This window comes from Podarcis erhardii, assembly GCF_964252035.2.
Source record: "Podarcis erhardii genome assembly, chromosome: 13".
NCBI classification, from domain to species: Eukaryota; Metazoa; Chordata; class Lepidosauria; order Squamata; family Lacertidae; genus Podarcis; species Podarcis erhardii.
The window spans coordinates 22,625,825-22,645,187 of NC_138502.1; positions in this window are offsets into that span (position 1 = coordinate 22,625,825).

The window sequence follows — 19,363 nt, forward strand, 5'->3', positions numbered from 1 at the left end:
GATGTGCAAATAAATATCTCAGGGTGGGGAAAGTGATGACTTTCTCTCTGCCCCATACGCATGGGCCATCCATTGCCAGTGTCACTGTGTCTTCTTCAGCAGCTTTAAAATATATTATTTGCAAACTGGCTCTGGCAGACACTGGAGAGAAGAGTGACATGAGGGAGTCATAAAACTGTCAGCCCCAGGAGTGAATTACTGGAACTGGCAGGGCAGGGAGAGTTATGTTCAAAACATAGTAAACTAAGTAAAGCTGAGTAAAGCCGCTGGCTGGTTTTAAATGTACCCAGATAATTTTTGTTCTGCAACCAGGGTGATGGAGGTGTCCCCGCCCTTGGCTCACACCAAACTCAGCTTCAGTTTAAAATGTACAGCTTTAGAGAAAGTGTCAGATCAGTGGGATCATAGGTCTTCATTTAGGACTTATGTATACTTATTTTTTTCCCCCACTCTTTCCAGGGAAAGGTCCACACTTAAAAGCTCAAGTCCAAGAGTCTGTCCCTCCCCTCCCCAAGATTTTCCTGCTGAAACCTGCTCTTTAGTGCTCAACTGGAGCAAATGTCAGTTTGGGCTTTCCGCAGATTGCTATTTGATCCAACTGAGCTTTAAAAAGCAGATTTTCATGGGGAAAGTTCCAGTGCAAAAAAGGGAGGGGGCCCTCAGACATGGAGATTTAAAATATGGACTGAGGCTAGAAAGAGTGAAGGAAATGTAAGTGTGAATAAGCCCTTAGTAGAGCAGGACTTACAAGTGTCCCAACCTAAGCTGGATTGAAACACTTGCATCACCACAATTTTCTATTTTGTTTGTTTCAGCATATTACCAACTACAAACCTAACCTTGGTGCTGTCGACGGTGACCCTTTGCTGGCGGAGGAGCTTAACCTCTTCTTTGCTCGCTTCGAGAGGGAGCCACCTGAGACGTCGGTATTACAGCCACCAGCCCATAGGGGCCCCTCATTCACTGTAGAGGAGCACGAGGTGAGACAGGTATTGAGGATGGTGAATCCGAGGAAGGCTGCTGGACCTGATGGCATCACTGGAAAGGTGTTGAAGGGCTGTGCGGATCAGCTGGCGAGGGTCTTTACTAAGATCTTCAACAAGTCCTTACACCAGTCTATTGTCCCACCCTGCCTGAAGTCGTCAACTATTGTTCCTCTGCCTAAAAAACCCACTATCAGTAGTTTGAATGACTACAGACCAGTTGCACTGACTCCAATCATCATGAAGTGTTTTGAGAAACTGGTGCGCCGTCACATTATTTCCTGTCTTCCACCAATTTTTGACAACTACCAGTTTGCATACAGGGCAAATAGATCCACAGAAGACGCTATCACCACCACTCTCCATGCTGCTCTGTCCCATCTGGAGCAGCCGGGGAGTTATGTGAGGCTGCTGTTTGTGGATTTTAGCTCTGCTTTTAACACTATCCTCCCCCATAGACTGGTGTCCAAGCTAGAGGCGATTGGACTCTCCAACTCCACCTGTCTCTGGGTTTTGGATTTTTTGTCAGAACGTTCTCAGAGGGTTAGAGTAGGGTCACATATGTCCAAAGCCCTTAGCCTTAACACCGGCTCACCACAGGGTTGTGTGTTGAGTCCCCTGCTCTTTACTCTCTACACGTATGACTGTACAGCCATCTATTCCAGCAACAAAATCATCAAGTTTGCTGATGACACTACGGTGGTGGGGCTCATTTCAGGAGGGGATGAGTCCGCCTATCGGGACGAGGTGGAGCGGCTCTGTGTTTGGTGTGGAGAGAACAATCTGGCTCTTAATACAGCTAAGACCAAGGAATTGGTGGTGGATTACAGGACAAAAAAGGCGGTCATTCAGCCCTTGTATATCAACGGGGAACGGGTGGAGAGGGTGGCGGAATTCAGGTTTTTGGGAGTGACTATCGATCAGGGCATGACTTGGAGCGCAAATACCACTGCTCTGGTGAAGAAGGCTCAGCAGAGAATTTATTTCCTCAGACTTTTAAAGAAGAACAATCTGAGTGAGAAACTGCTGGTGTCCTTCTACCGAGGCTCCATAGAGAGCATTCTCACATACTGTATTTGTGCTTGGTTCTCCAGTTGTAATGAGGCATCTAATCATAAGCCTGCATTTTTATCAAAGCTTCTATATGTTTAATCAGGGCTTGCATTTTAAAAATGAGCTTAAAAAAAGGATTTTCAAATGTTTCATGCCAGGCAAAAGACCAGCTGCCTAAAAGAACCTTGGCAAGATGTTTTTCCTCCTAAGACAAGAAGGGCCCCATTGATTTATAGTAGAAAAACAATTCTCAAAGTCATAAAAAGGGAGAATTACATATGCTGCCCCAAGGCTGAGAAAACACCATTAGGAATGGGGAAAGATAATACTAATGTGCCTCCCAGTAAAATGAGCCAGATCTTCTTTCTAAGGTTGAAAGGCCAGGAGCAAAAGGGAAAAACATTTAGCTGACAGAAAAAGAGAACATTTTTGAAGAGGCTTCTTTTAAAAGCTGTGTTTTATTGAGTTCCTTCCTTTTCACTTTGAGAAGCTTTATTCTTTTAAGAGGCTACCTATGATAAATGTATGAAATATATTAGCTTAAATATATTGGCTTAAATGTAATTATGCAAAGGATTTAAGGAATGCTAGATTCTTATTTTATATGGTTGTAAGAGTTGTATTTATCCTGAAATTAAGTCAGCCACCAGCCCCCCCGCTGCCAGACAGAAGACGCCATCTAAGCAGTCTTGATATATAGTTGTCAGGCATTTTGTTTAGAAACATTAAATGAAGGAAATCTTTCAATGTTGATGTGAAACTCAAGATCCTTGACATCTGTTGAACATAAAATGTAAGATTAAACCATTTGTTTTAGAAGGCAATAGGGCAAGAAGGGCAAGAGGTGAGCTGGTAATTAAGATTCCATGTAAGATATATTATTACTTATTTGTCATTTATATATAGCTCTTTGTCTCCCATATAAGGGCAAGGAAATGGGTGTATCTTTTGTGGGTGTATCTTTTGTGATTGGCTCTAGCAAACAGCCAATAGGAATTTCAACCAGGCTGATTGGACAGAGGCAGCCATAGGAGGAGCAAAGGGGCTGGATTAAGGGAATATAAGTGCTGGCCAGAATGGCAGGAGGGCAGGCCAGAGCTTGGTAACCACGTACCACTGAGCCTCTTATTTATTTGTCTGACAAATAAATTACTATTTTAATTTCTCTATTGCTGCGTTGAATATTTCATTCCAGCTAAGCGTTAACCACAAGCAGGGTGCTACATTTTATGGTGCCCTGTGACTCGGATAAGTGGTCTGCTGGAACGCAGCCCCTTCGCCCTACTGGGCAGGGTACAAGAGAGAGGACAACTGCTTACCCAAAGCGCGCACTGGTAATTTTTTCCAGGGGGAACGCAGAAGACTCGTCTGTCTGATACCCTGCTCACTGGCGGCGACGGACCGGGGGAAACAGGGAACCAACCAAGGGTAAGTGCACAAAGGGATTTTTGGCCCTCCAATTAATTGGGAGGAAGAGAAGTCTTGATCAAACTTCTGCGTCTCAGTAAGGGGAAACTGAGTACGCTAGGTGGTTGGGTACATCAGATGGTGATCTGGTGTAGGGAAAGGGAAAAATTGGGAGGTAGAGTGTGGTGAAGTATCCAGCGCATTGTATGTGTGAGAAAGTACAGAGCAATCTGTAGCTGACCCGAGTGTGGAGTGGGCAGTACTTCGATTCCTAGTGAGGCGACTCCATCTAGGCAAGGAAACCCACGAAGCGCGTCTGTGAGTGACTGAGTGGATACTTCACAGGGCCATACAATGGGAGTTGGGGGTTCAAAGGGGGAAAATACACCTCTTGAGTGTATGTTAAATAATTTTAAGAAAGCCTTCTCAGGGGCATATGGAGTCAAAATGACGCCAGAGCGCTTGAGAACGTTATGTGAACTAGAATGGCCAAAACAAATTACTGGATGGCCATCCCAGGGAACCTTTGATATAAATTTAGTAAGCAAACTTTGGACTGATATCGCCAAAGAAACTGGAGGGTGCCCAGAACAATTTCCATATATAGATTCCTGGCTGAGCACATTAAATAAAAATCCTCCATGGATAAGGGAATGCAAAGTCAAACGATGCAAATTATTGGCTGTAAAAGCCGAAGCTAGGAAAGGAATCTTGCCAAATAAACTCAAACCCATTTTTGAGGGGCCAGAGGAAGAGGTGCTTCCACCTCCACCCTATGCTCCACATCGAAGGGAGCTTAATCCAAACACTCCACCAGTTGTAACCCCAAGGCAAGAAACTGGAATGAATAATGGGAGTGGAGTCACAGAGCTTGATTCCTTGATAGATTATGATAAATATCTTCAGGAGGCATTGGAGTTCTATAATAAAGCCCAAGCAGAAGTGGTTATTCCACCTGTGACTCCTAATAGACCTCCATCTACAGTCTCCTTTAGTGGAACAACTGATTGCCCACCCCAAACCCCTGTACATCCAAGTCCCAGAGAAATGTTACAGAAGTTACAGGGAGACCTTGCTCGGTCAGCAAGCAATACAGCCAGGCGTATAAAGCTGCTAAAAGAACGCCTTGCGACAGATACCATCCCCTATGATTTGAGGCCCCTAGAGCAAAGTGAAGAGAAAGATCACGTAGTAGCCCCTCTTAGAAGAGTATTTGATGCACTTGAGGAGCCTGCGCTGGTTAATGGGCAACCCGGACCACGGCCACCTCGAACTTCGACCCTGCAATATATTCCATTCACAACTACAGATCTGATGAATTGGAAAACACACACCCCATCTTTTGCAGAAAAACCTCAGGCTATGATGGACTTGGTGACTTCAATAGTAAATACTCATAGCCCTACTTGGACAGATTGTCGCCAGCTCCTAAATACTCTGTTCACCACTGAGGAAAGGAGAGACATAATTGAAAAGGCACAGATATATTTGCGTGAGCAGGCCAGAGCGGGAAATATTTATAATATTGACCGTCATCTCCAAGATAACTTTCCCTTGGAAGATCCTAATTGGGATCCAAACAATGCAATTCACCTGGCCAGACTCACCACCTACCGCCAGACACTTGTGCAAGGTATCCGCAGGGCATGCCAGAAGCCCACTAATATGTCTAAAGTTTCAGAAGTAGAACAAAAACCAAATGAGAGTCCGGGAGACTTTTTAGAGAGGCTGCAAGAAGCCTATCGTATATGGACTCCTTTTGACCCTGAAGCCCCTGAAAACAGCAGAATGATTACTGCTACATTTGTGGCCCAGTGCGCTTCTGACATTCGTAAGAAAATTCAGAAATCAGAAGGATGGGAAGGGATGCTGATGAGCCAAATTATGGCCATTGCACGCCGAGTTTATCGGAATAGGGATGAGGCTGAGAAGCAAGAGAAGAAGAAGTGGCAGAAGGAAAAGATGGTAATGCTAGCCACAGCAGTGAAGCAAGACCACCGCCCCTTAAATGGAGGGCGAGGGCGAGGAAGGAATCCACCACTGGGAAGGAATCAATGTGCAAATTGCAAGAAGGAGGGTCATTGGAAGCGGGAGTGTCCTGAACCCCTGAGGTTGGAAGAAGTACGCCCAGGCCCAGGCCCAGGCTCCGGCTCCGGCCCAAGAAACCAGGGACGGGGACGGGGAATGATCCGAGATGGAAGATATCAGAGACCAGGACAGGGACGGAGTAGAGACAATTTCATTGGACTGGCAGAAGAGGATTTTACCCAAGACTAGGAACGACCGGACTCCATAAAGTTAGGCTTCCAGGAGCCCACGGTCACGATTCAATTAGGGAGCCATTTAATAGACTTTATGATTGATACTGGGGCTGAATACTCGGTACTCCCAGAACTATTGCAGAAAAAGGCATCTAAAAGTGTAGTCATTAAAAGTGCCACTGGACAGTCAGCTAAGAGGTCTTTCCTCCAACCTTTGGAATGCCAGATTGGGGGACATCGTTTAACCCATCAGTTTTTGTATATACCTGAGTGTCCAATACCTCTCTTAGGCAGAGATATGCTGTCCAAATTGCAGGCCCAAATCACTTTCACTCCTCGAGGTCCAGAAATGAAACTGCCATCAAAAGCAGCAGGAATAATTACCCTCTCAGTACCTAAGGAACAATCATGGCGCCTAATGTCAGCCTTGCAAGTCCAACCCACATTGGATACAGAATTAAACAAGCTCCTCCGAACTCTACAGGTGCCACCAGGAGTATGGGCTGAAAATAGCCCACCAGGAATGGCTAAGAATATAGCTCCAATTGTAGTAACCCTAAAACCTATGGCTACCCCTGTATCTGTAAAGCAATATCCCTTACCCCGGCGAGCAGCGGAGGGCATCCAGAAACATTTGGACCGCCTATTAAAATATGGTCTGCTTAAGCCTTGCCAATCAGAATGGAACACACCCCTTTTGCCTGTTCGAAAACCTGGGACAGATGAATACAGGCCAGTGCAGGACTTGAGGCTCGTAAACCAGGCTATCGAGACCTTGCACCCAAATGTACCAAACCCATATACCTTGCTGAGTTTGATCCCACCAGAAGCAACATTTTTTACTGTATTGGACTTGAAAGATGCATTCTTCTGTTGCCGGCTGGCACCACAGAGCCAACCTATATTTGCCTTCCAGTGGGAAGACCCTTTGACAGGAACAAAAGGCCAGCTAACCTGGACAAGATTGCCCCAGGGATTCAAAAATTCCCCAACTTTATTTGGCACTGCCTTGGCGAGGGATCTAACAAGTTACCCCTCAACACCGGGAGAAAAGGTGGTTCTGCAATATGTGGATGATCTTATACTAGCTGCAAAGGATTTTGATACCTGTAAAGAAGGGACAGAGGAACTGCTCCACTTGCTCTGGGAAGCTGGCTACCGAGTTTCCCAGAAAAAGGCACAGTTATGTTTAGAAAAGGTCAAATATTTGGGCTTTGACATCTCACACCAACAACGAGCATTGAGACCAGAGAGGAAAGAAGCTATTTGCCTTATCAAGGAACCTACCACAAGAAAACAACTTAGGGGATTCCTGGGAACAGCAGGGTTTTGTAGACTATGGATACCTGATTTCAGCAGTCTGGCCAAGCCCTTACATGAAAGTACTCGAGGTGCAGAAAAGGACCCATTCGTATGGGGACCTGAGCAGAAACAAGCCTTTTTAGTTATCAAACAGCGACTTATGGAGGCACCAGCCCTTGGATTGCCTAATTCGGAAAAACCCTTTCAGCTGTATGTACATGAACAGAATGGGATTGCAGCGGCAGTCCTGACCCAGAGATTAGGAAGTTGGAACCGTCCAGTAGCTTATTTGTCTAAACAATTGGACTCAGTAGCAAAAGGATGGCCTCCATGCCTAAGGGCAGTAGCGGCCACTGCGAGCCTTGTCAAAGAAGCTGATAAATTTACCTTTGGCCAGACGATGTATGTGAATGTACCTCATGCTGTTCTGACACTCATGGAATATAAGGGTAGTTATTGGCTAACGAACCCAAGGATGGCTAGATACCAAGGCCTATTGTGTGAAAATCCCAGGATTCATCTACGAGTAGTGAATATGCTCAATCCAGCGACTTTGCTGCCCCTACCAGAGGTAGATGATGAGGAATCACATGATTGTCTCCAAGTAATGGATGAAGTTTATTCCAGTAGACCTGATCTGAAAGATGAACCATTAAAAAATCCAGATGTTGTATATTATACTGATGGTAGCAGTTACCTGCATGAAGGTGCCAGACGAGCAGGATATGCTGTGGTCACCAATGAGGAAGTTGTGGAAGCTGAAGCTTTGCCTGCTGGCACCTCAGCACAAAAGGCTGAACTTATAGGTTTAACTAGAGCTCTGCAATTGGCAGCCGGATGTAAGGCAAACATCTATACTGACTCAAAATATGCCTTCTTAACCCTGCATGCACATGGAGCTCTATGGAAAGAAAGAGGTCTAATCGGAGCCCACGGGAAGGCCTTGAAATATGGACCTGAAGTAGAAATCCTGTTAGAAGCAGTATGGGCTCCAGAACAGATTGCTGTAATGCACTGCAAAGGTCATGGACGAGGAAGGGATCCAATAACCAGAGGAAATCATGCTGCTGACAAAGCAGCCCGAGAGGCAGCCCAAAAGCCTGTGGGAGGATTTATAGCAGCCCTCATACCAGAGGTAGTTCCAGAAGAAGTTAAACCTCACTATACCCCAGAAGAGAGGAAGTGGGCTGAACAGGAAGGAGCGGTTGTGAGGGACGGTTGGATGATCCTGCCGGACAATAGGATTTATGTACCTCATCATCTAGCAGGCACAATTGTAAGAAATTATCATGAATCTACTCACCTTGGCGGTACTGCAACTAGAGAGAGTCTCAGTCGGAAGTTGTATATTATTAATCTATCACAATTAGCAACTTGCATTTCACAGAAATGTGTTCTTTGTGCTAAAAACAATCCCAGGCAGGGACCGGTACAACCTCCTGGAATTCAGCATGTGGGATACGTCCCCATGGAAAGCCTAATTGTGGACTTCACAGAGCTGGTCCCTTCTAAGGGATTCAAGTATCTCCTTGTGTTTGTAGATACTTTTACCGGATGGGTTGAAGCTTTTCCCACCCGAACTGAAAAGGCACGAGAGGTAACTAAAAGACTCCTCACTGAATTGATCCCAAGGTTTGGATTACCTAGATGCATTGGAAGTGATAATGGGCCAGCGTTCATTGATCAAGTAGTACAAGATGTATGTCGAGTCCTACAAGTAAAATGGAGACTGCATACAGCATATAGGCCTCAGAGTTCAGGGAAAACTGAAAGAATGAATCGGACTCTGAAAACCCAATTGGCAAAATTAACCCAGGAAACGGGATTGGGATGGGTAGATGTGTTACCCATAACACTGTTTCGTGTTCGGTGTGCACCCACAAAAAGACTTAAGTTGTCACCTTTTGAGCTCCTGTATGGGAGACCGCCCTCCTTTGTTCAGGATATTCCAGCTGACCTTAAACAAATAGGAGATCATGTGACACAGGAACAAGTGCAATCTCTCTCCCGTGTTTTTGTTTCTCTTAACAGGTGGGCCCTCGAACGCACGCCGTGCAGCATTGCCGAGCCGATTCATCAGTTCCAGGCTGGCGATAGCGTATGGGTGAAAGAGTGGAAACGTGATCCACTTGCACCTAAGTGGCGTGGACCTTACACCGTCTTGCTCTCTACTCCAACAGCGGTGAAGGTAGCTGAGGTGACCCCCTGGATTCATCACTCTCGTTTGAAGAAGTCTGAAGGCAGTTGGACGTGCAAAGGTGACCCCTCTAATCCTTTAAAACTAACTCTCTCCAAAAACCCCTGTATCTAGCCCTACCGGGAACGGGCTAGGTCACGGGCAACATTTGACGACCGGCCTGCTGCAGCCACAACCTGGAAGCTGGCTGACCTGCGCACGCCTGAAGCTTGAGGAGCGTCTGAACCAGCGACTGTGAACGGAAAGATTCTCTAATACAATTGATTGACTGCCCCCCCCCTTGTGGAACAATTATCAGAGATATTACTCATTGGGGATCCTCGGGATATATGTTTTGGTCTTGGTGGTTCCCCATTTCTGTCACTGGGGGAATTATATTGGGGCTAATAATTATTTGCTATCACAATAAGGTAATCTTTTGTGGAAGGAATGCATATACTAGACATCAACATGATTTTATTAATCCTGATCCCTTGGGAAGGGGAAGGGTCCTTGAATCTGACCAAATTGGCTAAATATGGATTCAGCCATGACCACAATATGTGGGTAGGTTTAGCTGAAATGGTAGCTAATGTTGCAAATAGGACCAATTGCCTTGTTTGCTCTCTTGGGCCAGATGATTCAGAGGGAGGTATGCCCTTATTACCAATACCATTAGATGCCATTGGTATGGTAAGCGAAATGCCACACCAAACTGAAATACAGAATTTCCCCGGATGGAACTCAACTAAACCATTACGAGTTATACCTGTACAAGGGGAATTCTGTGTACATAAATCATCAGATGCAGCTGATTCTCCCATGATAGGCTCTTCTCATTGTCACTATACTTGGGATTATAAGAAGAATAGTCATACCTGGGCACACGGTACTACCTATCGAACTCGGAATGCCTTGCCCTGTGCACCTCCTTTTATTCATGCATGGAAAGTGGTGTGGAACATAACTGTGACAGAAGAAGGCAATCTAACATACTGCACTGTGAACTCTCTACCCCTTTTGGTATTTCGCCTTCTGTACTCCCCGTACCAAAAACCTCAGACCCGATGGTTGTGGTGGATATGTGGAGAATGGGCATACAAGAAACTCCCTTCCAAATGGAGTGGGACTTGTTTCTTGGGTTGGGTATTACCACCAATGTGGATTATGCCCACTAGTTCGGCCAGGCGAACACGAAGGAATGCTGATATTTCTCATATAGCAGGAGGAAGTACCCAAAGTTGGAGCGGTACTGATGATTGGCCGCCAGAGCGCATTATAGCCTATTATGATCCTGCCTCCTGGAATCCTGGTGAGCTCATACAAGGGGCACGGGATCCTATTTATAATCTAAACAGAATAATTCGATTGCAAGCAGTAGTGGAACTTGTAACCAATGCAACGGCCCAGAGTTTGAGACTTATTGCACAACAGTTGGATGAAAGTAGAGCCGCCATTTTGCAGCTGAAAATGGGAATGGATTATGTACTTGCCAGGCAGGGAGGCCTATGTGGAGTCTTGAACTTGACAGGGAATGCCTGTTGCTTTAACATTTCTGATAATGGTGAGGCAATCCGTGTGTTGGCCACAAAGATGGAGAATATAGCACATGTCCCAGTACAAACATGGGAAGGATGGGATATGGGATGGCTCACCAATTGGTTACCTAATGTCACAGGACTCAAAGGGATACTATTGTCTTGCTTGTTTTTCTTGACAGTAGTAGTATTGGTTTTATGTATGATGCCATGTATCATTTCATGTTTTAGAAGTACAATTAGCAAGATGGTTTCAAATGAAACTCTACCTCATATCATGGCCCTATACAGAGCTTTACCTCAGGAATGTGATGAAGGTCAAGCTATCAAGGACACTTGGGATGAAGGTCCTTGAGCTTGAAAGGGGGGAATGAGGCATCTAATCATAAGCCTGCATTTTTATCAAAGCTTCTATATGTTTAATCAGGGCTTGCATTTTAAAAATGAGCTTAAAAAAAGGATTTTCAAATGTTTCATGCCAGGCAAAAGACCAGCTGCCTAAAAGAACCTTGGCAAGATGTTTTTCCTCCTAAGACAAGAAGGGCCCCATTGATTTATAGTAGAAAAACAATTCTCAAAGTCATAAAAAGGGAGAATTACATATGCTGCCCCAAGGCTGAGAAAACACCATTAGGAATGGGGAAAGATAATACTAATGTGCCTCCCAGTAAAATGAGCCAGATCTTCTTTCTAAGGTTGAAAGGCCAGGAGCAAAAGGGAAAAACATTTAGCTGACAGAAAAAGAGAACATTTTTGAAGAGGCTTCTTTTAAAAGCTGTGTTTTATTGAGTTCCTTCCTTTTCACTTTGAGAAGCTTTATTCTTTTAAGAGGCTACCTATGATAAATGTATGAAATATATTAGCTTAAATATATTGGCTTAAATGTAATTATGCAAAGGATTTAAGGAATGCTAGATTCTTATTTTATATGGTTGTAAGAGTTGTATTTATCCTGAAATTAAGTCAGCCACCAGCCCCCCCGCTGCCAGACAGAAGACGCCATCTAAGCAGTCTTGATATATAGTTGTCAGGCATTTTGTTTAGAAACATTAAATGAAGGAAATCTTTCAATGTTGATGTGAAACTCAAGATCCTTGACATCTGTTGAACATAAAATGTAAGATTAAACCATTTGTTTTAGAAGGCAATAGGGCAAGAAGGGCAAGAGGTGAGCTGGTAATTAAGATTCCATGTAAGATATATTATTACTTATTTGTCATTTATATATAGCTCTTTGTCTCCCATATAAGGGCAAGGAAATGGGTGTATCTTTTGTGGGTGTATCTTTTGTGATTGGCTCTAGCAAACAGCCAATAGGAATTTCAACCAGGCTGATTGGACAGAGGCAGCCATAGGAGGAGCAAAGGGGCTGGATTAAGGGAATATAAGTGCTGGCCAGAATGGCAGGAGGGCAGGCCAGAGCTTGGTAACCACGTACCACTGAGCCTCTTATTTATTTGTCTGACAAATAAATTACTATTTTAATTTCTCTATTGCTGCGTTGAATATTTCATTCCAGCTAAGCGTTAACCACAAGCAGGGTGCTACAGTACAGCTAGGGAGAAGAAGGTGCTCCAGAAGGTCATAACCACAGCCCAAAGGATTATTGGTCATCCTCTCCCATCTTTGGAAGAACTGTACGGTTCCCGTTGTCTTAGGAAAGCAAACAACATCCTGCAGGATTCATCTCACCCGGGATACAGTCTGTTTGCACTACTGCCTTCTGGCAGGAGATATAGAAACATCAAGTCAAGGACAAATAGACTGAAAAATAGTTTCTATCCAAGAGCTGTGGCCTTTTTGAATGCTGTAACTCGATAGTGTGACCTGGAAGTTTGATGGGTGTGGGTGTGGGTGTGGCTGGAATGTGGTTTGTTTGGTTGTTGTTGCTGTTTTGCTTTTGTTGTTTTTTTAAGGGATGGCATCCAATTTCGTTGCACTGTGCAATGTTGCACTTGTGTAATGACAATAAAGAATCTATCTATCTATCTATCTATCTTTAAGGTTGTTATTTTTAAGAGAAGGACAGAGGAAATAACTAAGGAAGACAGGCCTCCTGAACTGTTAAGTGCTGTGTAGAAAAGAAATTTTCCGTTTTTTCTTACAACTGAATATCAACCTATTACCAAAATCTAAACAACCGTATTTGCGTATTTCTATTTATATCATAGGGACGCGGGTGGCGCTGTGGGTTAAACCACAGAGCCTAGGACTTGCTGATCAGAAGGTCGGCGGTTCGAATCCCCGCGACAGGGTGAGCTCCCGTTGCTCGGTCCCTGCTCCTGCCAACCTAGCAGTTCGAAAGCATGTCAAAGTGCAAGTAGATAAATAGGTACCGCTCCGGCGGGAAGGTAAACGGTGTTTCCGTGCACTGCTCTGGTTTGCCAGAACCGGCTTAGTCATGCTGGCCTCATGACCCAGAAGCTGTACACCGGCTCCCTCGGCCAATAAAGCGAGATGAGCGCCGCAACCCCAGAGTCGTCTGCGACTGGACCTAATGGTCAGGGGTCCCTTTACCTTTACCTTTATTTATATCATACTGATATGTGTTATGGGCGAGGAGTCAGCTTCGCCTGCTGAACAAGCAGCCTGAAGGGGGAGAAGGTGGAGGGACTCCACCTGCAGCTAATCGGCCATCAAGGGCACAGGGGAAAAGGTCTGATGAGAACCAGCAGGCTTCAGCCTTCTTAAGCAGAGCTTCCAGCAGCAGTCAGAAGCTGTTAACAATGCTTGTAGTTCCTGGTCCTACCTTGCTGCTTCCTGCTTGTCTCGATCCTTGACTCCCTGATCATTGGATTTCCTAATCCTTGGACTGTCTGACCCTAGGACTGCACCTTACTTTGGATGCTGACTCTGCCCCCAGGCAAGTACGTGTCAGAGACAATTCTGATTGGCTGGTCTCCCACTCCACTAAGTTTTGCTCAGCAATGAGACTATGACAATACACCACTTCTTGGATGCACAAGGGGCCCTCAATGCACCTGATGAGAAAGAAAATAAAATAATAAATAAAATGTGGAAATCAATAAAAACAGCCACAGTTACGTAAGTTATTATGCAGCAGCATAAAACGAATAATTCAGAACACAAAGCTATACTTAAATCTTTCTGGAGACAGGAATGAAATGGGTTAAATCAGATTGGACACTTGGGAAGTATTATCTAATGAGAGAACACTTGATTACTTTCAGGTAGAAGTTTATTGTGGAATTGAGGCTGCTATATCCCATGAGTGGCAATTTATTTGGTGAACAGCTTTGTAATATGTTGAATGATACTGAAATACTTCTAGTGGAAGCAATGATTTAAAATGCAAAACAGTGCAGAGGAAATATCAGGCCACTTGTAAAAAATACCAGTGTCTTTTAAAAAGCACTTTTGATTTAACAGTCCAGGTTTTGGAAGGTTTCATTAACATGCAGAGGAGCGAATTCCTAAGGAGTGCGATCAACCTTAAAATTTCAGAGAATTGGCAAGTCTGCTTCTTTGCACATCACCTTCATGGTATAGCAAACCATAATTGCTAACACCCAGATTCACAAACACCACCAATTTAGCAACGCTGCTGACGCAGGAGCTCTCCCCATCATGCCTAGAAATTTGGACAACTCTTGAGATTATCAGCACTGAATAGCTGAAAATCATGGCTTGCCAGGGAGAGAGACCTGCACTATGAGATACATGGAACCACTCCATTAGCACCCTTGTAAAGGAGTGTCTGTGTTTTGGAGTCAAAAGATCACAATTTGTTGGAGAGTACTGAATGTGCTTTGGTGTGTTAATCTTCCTGACCTTTAGACAGATCGTGGGGAGTTCTAATCCTCTGTCCCTTTAAAAGGCTCTTGGAAACTGATAGCTCAGGTGTGAAGATCGGAAGAGTGATTATCTTAATTGCAGGACTGCAAGCACCTGTTCCTAGAAGGAACTACTTCTACAATAAACAGATTCTGATTTGTAGAAGTAATGGTCTAAGCTTTCAGTGACCAATAAACTGTAAATTTTTATATTGAGGTACCAGATTTAGCTTATAAACAAAAGTTGGCAATCCTACACAGGTACCTAGGAAGCAGTCTCATCATTCGCTGTATTTGTTGTAGAAACGAGAGGACAACACATGATTTGGTATGATGTTTTGTAAAGGTTGTAGGAAGAGCTGAATTCTGGAATTTATTTACAATTCTCAGCTTCTGTTACTGTTCTATCTGAAACTTTCAATATTTGATTATTGATTGCATGTCACCAACATCTGACAGGTCAGTTGTCTTAACTGACTGGTCAAATACCAAATACAGCTCAGAGAAGAGGGTGATGGGAAAGCTAGAAAAGGAAACAAAATATTTTGATTAATTGCTGAAGTTGCTTAGAATATGGAGGCCCCTCTGCTAAACTTCATCTTTTTCTGGACTCTGAGCCTTGTACTTACATGACATGGTAATGTGTTGCTGCAATCAGACAAAACTATTGTGTGGAACAGATGCTGCCCATTGTATGCCTTTTGACCATCAACTGTTGGTCAAACATCAATACAGTACTAAGAAGGAACAGTTGGGGGGGGGTGAGGAAACCCTTGATTCAAAACCCTAACAAATTGAAATTAGTGTTTTGCTAGTTGGTCTTACCCTGGACAACAAATGTCAGTGGAGGCCCTTCGGTTTTGATATAGCAATGTGCCACAGCAGAGGGAGGTCAGGTAGTGAGGAAAAGGCAGGTGAGTGAAGAATAGGAGATTTATTCTGTTATACTCTTATTGCTCAACTGCAAGCAGAGTGAGTCATCCAAAGACGACTTCTATAGACACTGGGCAAAACAGCTAATGCTGCTGAAGACAGTTGATGGCTGGCTTGCCACTATGACACTATGACGCTGATGTCATCCTCCCAGTAATGCCTTTCCATGGTGACATCACAATGTAGTCACATGTCTAAATGGATGGCATCACAAAGTGTGAGACATGATTGGCTTATCATGCCTGTTAACAATTATCAGCGTACAAAGTGCGTCAAAGGCTTTTCTGAATACTCGAGTGTCCTGCGGTATTAGCAGCAATTAGACTGCGCCAGCCAATTCAGCAGCTGATGCACAGCTTTACAGAGGACGCTAGATGTGAAGACGTCCATTCCCTCTCACCAAAACCTCCACACATTATCACTAATTTTCCAACACAGGATTGTTCTTGGCTCGGTAGGAGCCTGAGCTCAAGTATCCCAGTGCGTCAGAGGCCCAAGAGAGTCAGTCTCCTAACAATACCTCTCTAGAATTTGCAGGATGTTGTACAGAGAACCATTACAGTCTCAGTCTCAATTTGAGGAACAGCTTATGCCCAGAATGTGCCGTGGATGTCAGGGCTTAGTCCTTCAACACAGGATTCCATAATAAAGGAAAGATTCCCTTTGTGCATGTTCAAAAGGAACACATACATAGGGGCATAGGGACCAAGGCTGCTTAAGCTTCCAGTTCTCTTCCCCTGCCCCCCTCAGAATTTTTTAACGAAGTTGTTGCCTCACCTCTGCCACATCGAGATGTGTTTATTCTCAGCCAGTTTACAAGGACCCAACCCTTTCCTTATTTACAGAAAACTGGCTGTCCTTTCAAGAAATGGTCATCAATCAGGGGTAAATAAAGATGAAGCAGGAGGGCTGAGGGAAGGGCATCCTTGGGCTGCTCCCATGCCCCCAGATCCCTAGCAAGGACTTCTGCTAAAGTTTACCCCAGACCCTACATTTAGCCTTTTCCCCCTGGTGCTTGGTTCAGGGTTGGGCTACTGTGGCATTCTTCCATTTAAATTTCCTATGATGTCTCAGAGTGAGAGTACATCAGAGGGCATTGTGGGAAAATAGACCCAGAAGCACTGCAGCCTACCCCTGTAGTAGAGGAATTACTAGAGTGCTTAGTACACATTCAAACTTGGGACCAGCTCCATTGTAAAATATATATAAGGATCCATGCCTCGGTTAGGTGTTCCTGCATTGTTGCAATGCTGGAAGGAAGTGCTGGATGCAGATTGTTCTGTCAATGGATGCAGATGTAATTTGCGATTTCATGGTGCTTTGGAAGGTTGGGAACACTGAAATAATTATGCAGTTTCAAAAGGATCTATTTACTGGATCTGACACAAGTATCCCTGTGTGCCTAGCATTCCACTCTATCCCTCCTGTGACACCCCACTTTATCTCTCGCCCTCCACATGACTTTTTCTCCCCGCAGTCTCTCACATTTCTCTCTTTCTTCCTTCTCTCCACATTGCTCTGCTATCTAGTCAGATACAATCCCACTTGCTTCCCCCTGTAGCTCTGTGGTAGATTGACCCACTATACCCAGTGCCCACAAAGCACTTCTAATTCTGCTTCTGTCACCAGTCCAGACACTTCTTCCTATCTCTCTGATTTACATCCCTGGTCTTGTCCAGAGCAGCTGCGACAGAAGTTGGCAGTACTAGAACACCATGCAGTAAATCATATGCAGAAACCTAGATTTGTCAAACCTTGTTCAATGTCTTTCTGCCCTTCACCACCCCTCCTCCCGTGCCAGAATTTATATAAGCTTCATACCTTCCATCTAGCCCACTTTGATGAGATGCTACCCAATTTTAGGACAGGTCCTCTAGCTTTGACACTGCACAAGGCATTGCAGAGTTTTCAAATTCTCTGAAGTTTGTTGGTGGATATTCAGGTAAACTGCCAAGCTGCTGAATTTGTTAGATTGGCATTCACTGTTAAAGGCTACTCAGGGTCTTTTGTTGAGTAATTCAAATCCCAAGCTTCCTGCAAAACCTCTGGTTCACTGCAAAGAAATTAAGAATTACAGATTTTGGTACAAAGCAGCTCTACATATTGTAGTCGGTACAGTTGGTCTTTACTGCTTCACTAAACTGGAGCTACTGTATCACTTCAACCCAAATGCTACTAGCAGATCATTTGACAGCTTGTTATGTAATACATGCTTAGATTAGGATTTTTGGAGCGGGAGAACAAAAACATACTATCCAATCCTATGCAGATTGGGCTCATAGTCATGCCAAACTTGCATAGAACTGAGCTGTAAAATTCAGCCATAAGGCATAATAGTATGAGCATTAAGAAGTATTAAATATAGCAAGGTGCAAACCCACATATTTTTTTTGCTAAATGTAAAGAGACAACCACTCCTTACCACTGCTACCACTACTACAGGGTCTGTGAATGTTCTTTCACTTTGCCAAGAGTAAGAATGATCACACTCTTTTATTCTGAATATAATAATCTGGGATATTTACCACTCCCTCATCTTGACACAAGAGTTTAGAATGTCTACTTAGTACTTAAACATGCACAGAAAGAGCAAGAAAAGTTTGTTCCTTGTAAACACTGTACATCTGAGCTACCCAGGTTGCATGAACAAAAGGACAGCTATCTAATCAGAAAATGCACAGCTTGGTTTTCTTTTTCTATTAGGAGAGAAAGGGACACCTGACTCGCTTAGGCTGTCAACGATTGATGTTGTGACTTCCCAGCTGGCAGTTCAGGAGAGCAGCCAAAGGACTGTTGTGTAACAGCGAAAGTGTTTGTGTAATCTTTCACCAACAGTGCTTGGAATCTGCTCTCGCACCTCGATTCCTATGCTGGACCCACTCCAGCAGGCTAGCAGTTCAAGCTGGCCCCCCAAATGCCATTCAGCTGCTGGGACATATCAACAGATGACCCAGGTCCTCTTCCCCCTGACCTGTGGCAAAAGGACATTATGATCGTTTCGTTAGGGTTCCCTCCTCCAGTTAGAAGTGGGAGACTGTTGGTGTGAATGAATATAAAGTCAAAGCATAAGAAGAGACCAGGGACCATTGAATCTCATTCCCCCTACAGTAAGACAGCAATCTCTGCCCATCCACATCAAGAGGGCCAATTTACGCATTCCATATCACAGCAGGAAACAAGTTAAATTGCAGAAGGGCATTTACAGGGCATAAAACTTGAAACAACACAATTCTACCTGCTACTGTTGCTAGTATAAATATACTGACAGAGGGTGAATATACTGGTACTGTGTGGAGAAAGAGAGATGACTAACTTAGGTGCTACAGGCTGCTGGGTTTTTGTTTTTCTTTCTTTCTGATATTGCGGTTTCTATTGTCTATGGAATTCCTTTCACTTAAGAGATATTTGTCCCCATTTTCTTTGATATGGGTCTTAGAAAACTTTATTCCCAGCCCCCCTTTGATTAGAAAATTTGGGGTGGTTTTTTTAATCAGTTATTATATTGTGACTTGATTATGTTAACTGGCTGTTATGTTTTTTGGGTTTTTTTAAAGCGTGTTTATTTGCATGTGATTTTAAAGATGAGGTTTACTTGTCATTATTATATTTTCATTTGTAACCCTGATTGTGAACAGGGACTTTTGACATGGTTTTGAAAAAGCATATAAGATATGTAAATAAAAGAAATATTGTTTTTTTAAACCAGTGCTTTACATGGTTATCAAGAAACTTTGTGGATTCTGATGGAAAGGATAATAAAAAAAAACATTGAATTATATTTGCAAACTACCAAGAGCTGTTATCAATACCTTTTTGAGACATGAAAGCAAATGTAGGGTAACTTATGCACGTAATAAATGAACCGTGGAACAAGCCAAGGAACAGGTCAAGCAAAACATTTTATTGGATAAAGTTG